This window comes from Castanea sativa, chromosome 2, assembly GCF_040712315.1.
Source record: "Castanea sativa cultivar Marrone di Chiusa Pesio chromosome 2, ASM4071231v1".
In the NCBI taxonomy this organism is placed as follows: domain Eukaryota; kingdom Viridiplantae; phylum Streptophyta; class Magnoliopsida; order Fagales; family Fagaceae; genus Castanea; species Castanea sativa.
Genome location: NC_134014.1, coordinates 13833033 through 13842731, shown reverse-complemented (window position 1 = coordinate 13842731; position 9699 = coordinate 13833033).

The following is a 9699-nucleotide window of genomic DNA, read 5'->3' as shown; positions in this document are numbered from 1 at the left end:
GTCAACGAAATGGACAGTAATATTTGCTAATAACTTTGAAAATTAATTTGCACTTTTTGGTAATTATAACGACGACATCCAAAATTCAAATCGTTACTCTCATAACTATCAAAGTAGTGTGTAGGATGTATATACACGGGGACGATTAAAAACAATCATAATTACACGGTTCAAATTATACATGGTATTAGCTTACATTTTTTTAAACCATGTATTTCTAAAATATGCTATGGTTTCTCGTTCTATATATATAATTTAGAATTTAATTAGTTTTAGACTCTTCAGTTTTTGCAACCAATAATTCACTTGTCACAAAAATTAAAAATTTAGATGGATGCGTGGTGGAAAATTGGAGTCCAATTGAAATCCAATTTAAAATTTAATTGGATTTGGACTCTTCGATTTTTTCACTCAATAATTTATTTGACACAAAATTAAAAATTAAATAGGATACGTGATGCAAAATTAAGAATTTAATTAAAATCTAACGGGAATTTCTCTGAGTTTTAGCTACACACACACACACACACACACACACACACTAGCGTGTAGCCCCATGCATATGCACAAGTACAATTAAAAACAATCAAAATTATACATTTTTTTTGGAGAGGTTCAAATTATGCATCGTATTAGCTTACACTTTAAAAAAAAACTATATATTTCTAAAATATGTAATGGTTTCTCATTATATATATATATATATATATATATATATATATATATATATATATATATATATATATATATATATATAATTTAATTGGTTTTAGACTTTTTGATATTTGCACCAAATAATTCATTTGCCACAAAAATTAAAAACTTAGATAAACACGTGGCGGAAAATTGGACTCCAATTAAAGTCCAACTTAGAATCTAATTGAATTTGGACTCTTCAATTTTTACACTCAATAATTCACTTGGCACAAAATTTAAAATTAAATGAGACACGTGGCGCGAAATTGAGAATCTAATTAAAATCTAATCGAATTTTCTCTAAGTTTTGCCTATTAATATATATATATATATGTATGTATGTATTTATTTATTATTAAAAACAAAAGAAACTCGTTTTATATGTAAGTTCTTATTATGGTGTGTCATATGTAAGACCAAAACCTTTGTATGGATGATGTACTCTCTCTCTCTCTCTCTCTCTCTCTCTCTCTCTCTCTCTCTCTATATATATATATATATATATATATATATATATATATATGTTTTTAGTAAGATAATCAGTTTGGAGTTTACAACTCTAAAATAAGTAGATAATTCTTGTTGACTTAAATGAATTGACCCATTGCAATTAATTACTCCCTCCATCCTATTTTGTTTGTCTTATTTGAAAAGTCAAACTTTTTAAGGGAACATCATTTATTGTCTTGTCTACCTTATAAAAATGTATAAGTTTACAAAACTATGCTTAAATAAATTTATCAGCTTTTTGAAAATAGAGTTATTCTTAATTAGGCAACTAAAAAGGTGTCCCAATTAGATTGATTTAAAAAAAAAAAATATTAGTTAGTTTTCTTTTCAAATAGTTTTGAAAATAAAGTAGGGGTATAATAGGAACATTAGTAAACTAATAACTTTTATTTTTAGAAACAGAACAATAATTTGGGACATCTCAAAATGAAATAGAGGACAAACAAAGTGGGACGGAGGGAGTAATTAATTATGCAAGTTAATTAATTAGATCAAATTTCATACAATAGCATGCCAGCACAAACAAATCACCAAATTATCTAAATGCAGCGAAAAATAAATTTGACATGGGTGATTTGTTTATGAATGGGGAAGACCATCGAGGCAAAACCCTACCAGGTGATTTTAAGGTCACCACTCCCAAGAATCCACTATTATCAATAACAAGCGGTCACAAGTAAGGAATCTTACCAAACCCTTTGGCCTATCCCGAAATACCAATTTGCAGTTGAGCCTTTACCCCAATACCTAATTGGGCTTGTATTGTAGTGGCAATCTTTCCCTTGATGCACGAATCCCAGTATGTGACTAACTCTAGCAACTTGAAGAGGTTGTTGGCTGCACAATTCTTCAGTTCATCAATAATGAAGATCAAGAAGCTTCTTGGTCACAAAACCCTTAGTGTAAAGACACAGTAACTTCTTTAGAGAGAATGATGAACTAGGTCACTCAATGCATGCGTGACGGCCTTTAAAATAAGTCTTATATATGTTTAGGGTTGTGAGAAAAGAATCCCTATACAAATATTTCAGCATTGGCCGAAAATCAGATCTAGAAGTTTTGAATTCGTAAGTCTTGACAGAAACAGCTTGTGTCGAGCTTTGACTATAAACCTCGATAGAAGTTTTTCTGTCGAGATTGCTATCAAGATTTAATGAATAGCCTTTCTTCGCTTGTTTCTTGGTCAGATCATTATGACTTTAACACTTGACTTGAACAACATGTTTCTTGAAGTCCTAAACCCATCATAGATTTACCCAATTACAAGTAAAGTGTGTTATGGCCATTATTGAAGTAATTGACTAATCCTTTGACAAAACACACTTTACTTGTAATTTGGTAGATATAGGATGGTTTAAGACTTCAAGAAACATGTTGTTCAAGTCAGGTGTTGAAGCCATGCAAGTTTGTTCAAGAAAAAAGTGAAGAAGTGTTGTTCATTAAAGCTCAACAGATGTCTCGACAGCAGCCTATCTATCGATATTTAATGTTGAAACTCGACAGCAGCTCGACACATGCTGTATTTGTCGAGAATTATGAAATCAGACTTTTTAGATTTGATTACACGCATATCCAAGTGTATTTGTGTAGGGTTTCTTTTCTCACAATCTTATACATATATAAGGATTATTTTAAAGGCCGTCTTAGGGTGGTTGCAGTTTTTGTTACATGCATATTGTGACCGGAGACAGAAACTGCCCTAGTTCATCATTCTCTCTGTAGAAACTACTACGTCTTTGCGCCAAGGGTTTTGTAACCAAGGAGCTTCCTGATCTTTATATTGATGAACTGATGAACTTTGCAGCCAACATCTTCCTCAAGTTGGTGTGTTAGTCACGTACTAGGATCCGTGCATTATTAGTTAGTCACGTACTGAGATTCGTGTATTGAAAGGCGAAATTGCCGTTATATTGCAAGTCCAATTGGGTATTGGGGTAAGGGTTCAATTTTAGGTTGGTATTATGTACTGGGATTCCTTTTACTTGTAACCGCTTGTTTTGATAATAGTGGATTCTTGGGAGTGGTGACCTTTAATTCACCTGGTGGGGTTTTGCCTCGGTGATTTTCCTTATTCGTAAAGAAATCACCTGTGTCAAATTTATTTTCCATTGCATTTTACTTAATTGGTAATTTGTTTATGCTACCATGCTATTGCATGTTAAATTGACTTAATTAATTCACTTGGCTAATTAATTGGTTAATTTATCAAAGGGGTCAATACATTTTTCGCCTATCAAAGTGCATTTTGTCAAAAGATTGGCCAATTACATAAAATATGTCTCTAACAATCTCCCCCTTTGGCAATTCGTGACAAAACCACAACAAAACAAATAATCATGAGAGAAGTCTTAAATCACTAAACTCATAACCACTTGTTGTATTACATAAGAAATCTATCCCTACTACAAACTCTTGATAAAATTTGCAAGACAAGAGTTCATGGCATGATAAACTTTCACAACCTGTCTTTCGGAAACACTTAACAAGACTTAGCAAGGCATCATATGTGAAACAGAACTAAAGATTGCGTACATAAAGAAACATGTGTATAAAGAGAGAAAAGAAACAACGTATGTAGAGATAGGTGAAGAAAAACATACATCATCATCATCATATATATGACAATAAAATACAATGTATGTAATAAAATGGTCACAAGACCGGTATACAAAAGGCTAATGTAAATAAAGAAAAAAAGAAAATACATAAAGTCCTCACTACATCCCTTAAAACTATATACACTTCCCCTATAAAAAAATATCCTATACTAACTCTCCCCCTAAGTACAAATGTTAGGACATATGTGAATCATGTTCGAAACATATGTCATTTAGAATTGGCTAATACTTTGACAAAATGCACTTTACTTGTAATTGGGTAGATCTAGAATATGTTTAATACTTCAAGGAACAAGAGTTCAAGTCCAAGTATTGAAGACATGAAAATCTGTCCAAGAAACAAGTGAAGAAGTGCTGGATTTTAAAGCTCGACAAATATCATCTATCGAGGATTAAAAGGCAGTTTAGCCCGATGCTCGATAGCTGCTCGATAGATAACCTATCTATTGAGATTTATGAAAATCATTTTTTCAGATTTGATCTCACTCCAATTCTTGTGTATATGTTTAGGCTTTCTTTTCTCACAACCTTAAACATATATAAGGATTATTTTAAGAGCCGTCAAAGGTTGCACAAATGTGAAGCAAAGTTTTGTTTATGCAAATTATGACCGGAGATAGAATTTGCCCTAGTTTATCTTTCTCTTGAAGAAGCTGTTGGGTTTTGTGACCAAGGAGTTTTGTGATCTTCATCGTGTTGATGAAACGAAGAACTTTGCAGCCAACATCTTTCTCAAGTTGGTGAGTAAGCCGCATACTAGGATCCGTGCATCGATTGGTTACTCACGTACTGGGAGCAGTGCATTGAAAATGAGAGATTGTCATTACAGAACAAGACCAATTGTGTATTGGGGTAAGGGTTTAACTATAGGTTGGTATAAGGTACTGAGATTCCTTTACTTGTAACCGCTTATTGTGATAATAGTGGATTCTCGGGAGTGGTGACCTTAAAATCACCCTGTAGGGTTTTTGCCTTGGAGGTTTTTTCCATTCGTAAACAAATCACCGTGTCAACTTTATTTTCCGATGCATATTAATTTAGTTGGTGATTTGTTTGTGCTACCATGCGGTTTGCATGTTAATTAAATTAATTAATTAACTTAGCTAATTAATTGGTTAATTTATCACTAGGGGTCAATACATTCTTTGCCTATCAAGTGGTATCAGAGCAGGCATACTCGGATTAGGGATAATCTTTGCTGTGTAATCCATTGACCCCTGTTGTCATGGATAGAGGACAGTCTCTTATTATAACCCCTTTATTTGATGACACTAACTATGCATACTGGAAAGTACGCATGAGAGTTTTCTTGTAGTCATTAGATGAAAAAGTGTGGCAAGCTGTGGAGATAGGCTAGACCAAGCCATAGGAAGCACCGGCCGATTGGGATGATGCTAAGATCAAGACGGCTAACTTCAACAACAGGGCATTGAATGCTTTATTTAGTGCGGTCACGAATGAGGATTTTAAGAAGATATCCTCTATCGAAGCATGGACCATTCTCTAGACAACCTATGAGAAAACCAAGGCTGTCAAGGATTCGAAGCTTCAGAAGCTCACTACAAGCTTCGAAAAGATCAATATGGACGAGGATGAGTTGTTTGATGAGTTCTATGCCAAGTTCAAGGACATAGTGAACTCAGCTTTTAATCTTGGGGAAACCATTTTCGAACCCAAGATTGTCAGAAAGGTGCTTAGATCTTTACCGGAGAGATTTCATGCCAAGATCACCGCAATTGAGGAATCAAAGGACATCGACGAAATTCCTTTGACAGAGCTGGTTGGCAATCTACAGATCTATGAGTTGGGTTTGACAAAAATCAGGAAATCGAGTAAGGGAAAGAGCATGACACTAAAGGCCATGAGCACGAACATGGATGAGTCTTCTTACGCTGAAGATTCTAAGATGAAATCCTATATCACAAGGTAGTCCAAAATGTTTATAAAGAATGCCAATGCTAAAGGATTTGACAAAGATCGCAAGCAGTCTGGTTCGTCTTAGTTCAAGAGTCAAGACAAAGGGAAAAAGGATGCTAGAGATGGCGGTCAGTACACTGTTCCCTCAGGACCTAAGTGTTTTGGGTGTGAAGGCTTTAGACATATGAAACAAGAGCACCCTACGTATCTCAAGACCATTGGGTAAAGTAAGGTACTTACTGCTATATTGAGCAACACCGAATCTGAGGATGATTCGAAAAATGAGGATGATGAAATCCTGGATGCCTTCACTGCCACTGAAAATCCTATTGAGGGGATTGTTGAAGATGTGGATGAAGAAGAGGACTTAGTGGAGTCTAAGTTTGAAAAGATGGATGGGCAAGATGACATCCACACAGCCTATGCAAAATTATACAAAGTCTCGGAAAGCCAGGAGAAGTTGTATAAGTTGGCCACCAAGAAGCTCAGTGATGTGGAGCTTGTACGAGAAGAAATCTCCACAAAGTTTGTGATAGGCCAAAAACGTATTGACCCTTTGTGATAGATTAAGTTGATTAAGTAGCCAAGTTTAATTAATTAATCAAATTAACATGCAAACGCGTGGTAGCACAAACAAATCACCAATTAAACTAAGTATGCAGCGGAAAATAAATTACACGGTAATTTGTTTACGAATAGGGAAAACCAACACGGCAAAAACTCCACCGGGTGAATTTAAAGTCACCACTCTCGAAACTCCACTATTATCACAACAAGCGGTTACAAGTAAAGGAATCCTAAGTACCTTACCAACCTACAGTTGAACCCTTACCCCAATACCCAATTTGACTTAATCTGTAGTGACAGTTTCTCCTTTTGATGCACGGCTCCCAAGTATGTGACTAACCAATTGCGCGGATCCCAGTACGCAACTTCAAACACCAACTAGAGAAGATTTGTTGGCTGCAAAGTTCTTCAATTCATCCACACGATGAAGATCAAGAAGATGCTTGGTTACAAAACCCTACGGTGCAAAGACACAACAACTTCTTCACAAGAAAGATGAACTAGGGCAAGAACTTCGTCTCAAGTTACAATTTGCATGAACAAGGAATTCTTAATGCTTGTGCAACTTGCCATACTTTGACAGCCCTTAAAATAATCCTTTTATATGTCTAGGGTTAGGAGAAAAGAAGGCCCAAAGACACATCCACGGATTAGAGTTAAAACAGAACTAGGAATTTGCTTTTCTTAAATCTCGATAGCTACAAGTGTCGAGGCGCTGTCGAGCAGCTGTTGAGCCTTGGGGCTAGAATAGCTTCGTAAAGCTCGATAGATGTAGTTGTCGAGCTAGCTGTCAAGCTTTAATGAAAAGCACTTCTCAACTTGTTTCTTGGACAGACTTCATGGCTTTAACACTTGATCTTGAAACCTTGTTTCTTGAAGCATTAACCTCATCCTAAATCTACCCAATTACAAGTAAAGTACGTTTTGACAAAGGATTAGCCAATTACATAAATAATGAATGACATATGTTCTAAATAAGTGAAACACATATGTCCTAACAATCTCCCCCTTTGGCAATTCGTGACAAAACCATAATCAACAAATGAACATATGAGAGAAGTCATAAAACACTCAACTCATATACACTTGTTGAATACAGTAAAATCTATCCTATCACAAACTCTTGAAAAACTTTGCAAGAAGAGAGTTAATGACAAGTAGACTTTGACAACCTGTATTTCTGAAACACTTTAAACAAAACTTATCAAGGCATCTTAGTGTGAAACAGAAATAATAGATTGCATACAAATAAAGAAACATGTGAATAAAGAAAGAAAAGAAACATCACATGTAGAGAAAGGTGAAAGAAACATACAACATCATATATATATAACAAAATGAGCACGATGTATGTAAAAATGATCACAAGACCTAAGGTACAAAAAGAAAAAAATGTATCTAAAGTAGAGAAAAGAAAAAGATACAAGTAATCCTCACTACATCCCTCAACACTCAACACTCCTCTAACAAAAATGTCCCTATACAAACTCTCCCTAAGCAAGACTACTCTTATAACCTAAAACTACTCCCCCTTTTTGTCACGAGTGACAAAGGGTAGAGTGTCAAGTAGACATCTCATCAGTAGAGCTAGCATCTCCATCATCATCATCATCCGAAGCATCATCATCATCACCATCACCATCATCATCCCCAGACGTGGAAGCCATAGGAGGTGGTGGAGGAGAAGCCTCAGGAGCAAACCTACCCATGGTTGCTTGTCGCCTAGCAATGCGACCAACACAAACATTCACCTGATACAACTCTGTAGAGAGTGCATCGAGGCGAGCATCCATGCGCTGAAGCTGCGCCATGATATCTCCTAGTGACACATCGCTCGAAGAGGAGGAGGGAGCGGATGAAGCACGAGCCGATTTGGATGGAGCAGAACGGGAGGAGGGAGTGGCTGAACCTGCCTGACGCGACCGAAACTGTGCCTCACTACGTTTTACGGTAGGGGCATCTATGGCAACCATAACAGAAAAAGGGTTGGAGACAGGAAAAGGGATAGAAAAATGGCGTAAAATTCTCGTGATAGCGGAAGGAAAGATAAGCTTATCACGGGTAGCCGTATCCTTATACACATCTAAGATAGAAAAGATGAAATGTGAAGGAAAGTCAATGGTAAGATCCTCAATAAGAGACAACAGAAAACGAGCACGAGGCTCTATAATAGAGTTGTAATGAGAGAGAGGATGTAAATTAAAAGTCATTACCATGTTTAAGAAACGAGAACCTTTAGCAAAAGGTTGACATGACGTAAACTGGTGCTCACCCCAATTAGAAGGGCGCTCACAGAAAGCAGAAATCATCTTGTCTTTGGACACAGTCCGTAGACGCTCACAACTAGGGTAGTCAGGATGCCCAACCCTCAGAACATGGAGCACATCGGATACCAACTCCGGTGTGATGACAATGCGCGTACCTTGAACGCGAGTAACAAAGAGAGGTACTGAATAATCAAATCTATGCATGTTGGAGTAAAATTCCCGAATCAGCACGGAAGGACAAGTGACCGGGACGTCACACAGTGACTCCCATACCCGTTTTTGAAAGACATTTGGAAGGTCAGTGTCGGTAAAGTCTGCCAGAACAACGTGGCGTTTCGAATGAACACCTCGTTTAGAGAAGTTCTCCAAGAAATCCTGATGGGATTTCTCATCACGGAACTGAACAGAGATAGGAGTGCAATCAAAAGATGAGGAGACCCTAGAACGAAGAGGGTTCTGGGTCGGAATAGACTTACGTTTAGGTGCTATAGACACTTCTAACGCAAACAGAAAGAGAGGGGGAAGACAGAAATAATCAGAAAAGTCCCAAAACAGTTCAAATATAACAAGTATATTGAAAAGAAAGGATGTATGCATGGGGAATGCATGAATATGTGACATGCACTATGAACAACATCATGGGCTCAGCCCAATCCAATCCTACTAGCACACAAACATATTTCACACATCTAAATGCTTGAGAATACTGTTATAATGCGAATGTGATGCAATGCATGGAGTTTTTAAGATAAAAACTACAAAACCCATCCCAAAAATTTCAACAAAAACTTATCAATTTTCAAAAACCCCAAAATTTTCAAAAACCCCAAAATCTAGGTTTAAAAAAAAACATGAAATGCATGTAGAATGATGAATAAGAAGCTTACCAAGTGAAGAAAAACTTGAAGAAGCTTGAGGAAACCTTGAGAAAAAGATTTGGAGTGAAATAAAGTGTTTGGGAAGGAGAAAAGACAAAACTGTCGAGAGAGAGATCGAGAGAAATGAGAACCGGATCACGCAGAACTGTTATATAGTACCTCAGTAAATCTTGACAGATGCAAGTATTGAGAGGTGTCGAGACATCTGTCGAGGTAGGTGTCGAGAAATACACGTCGACAGATTCA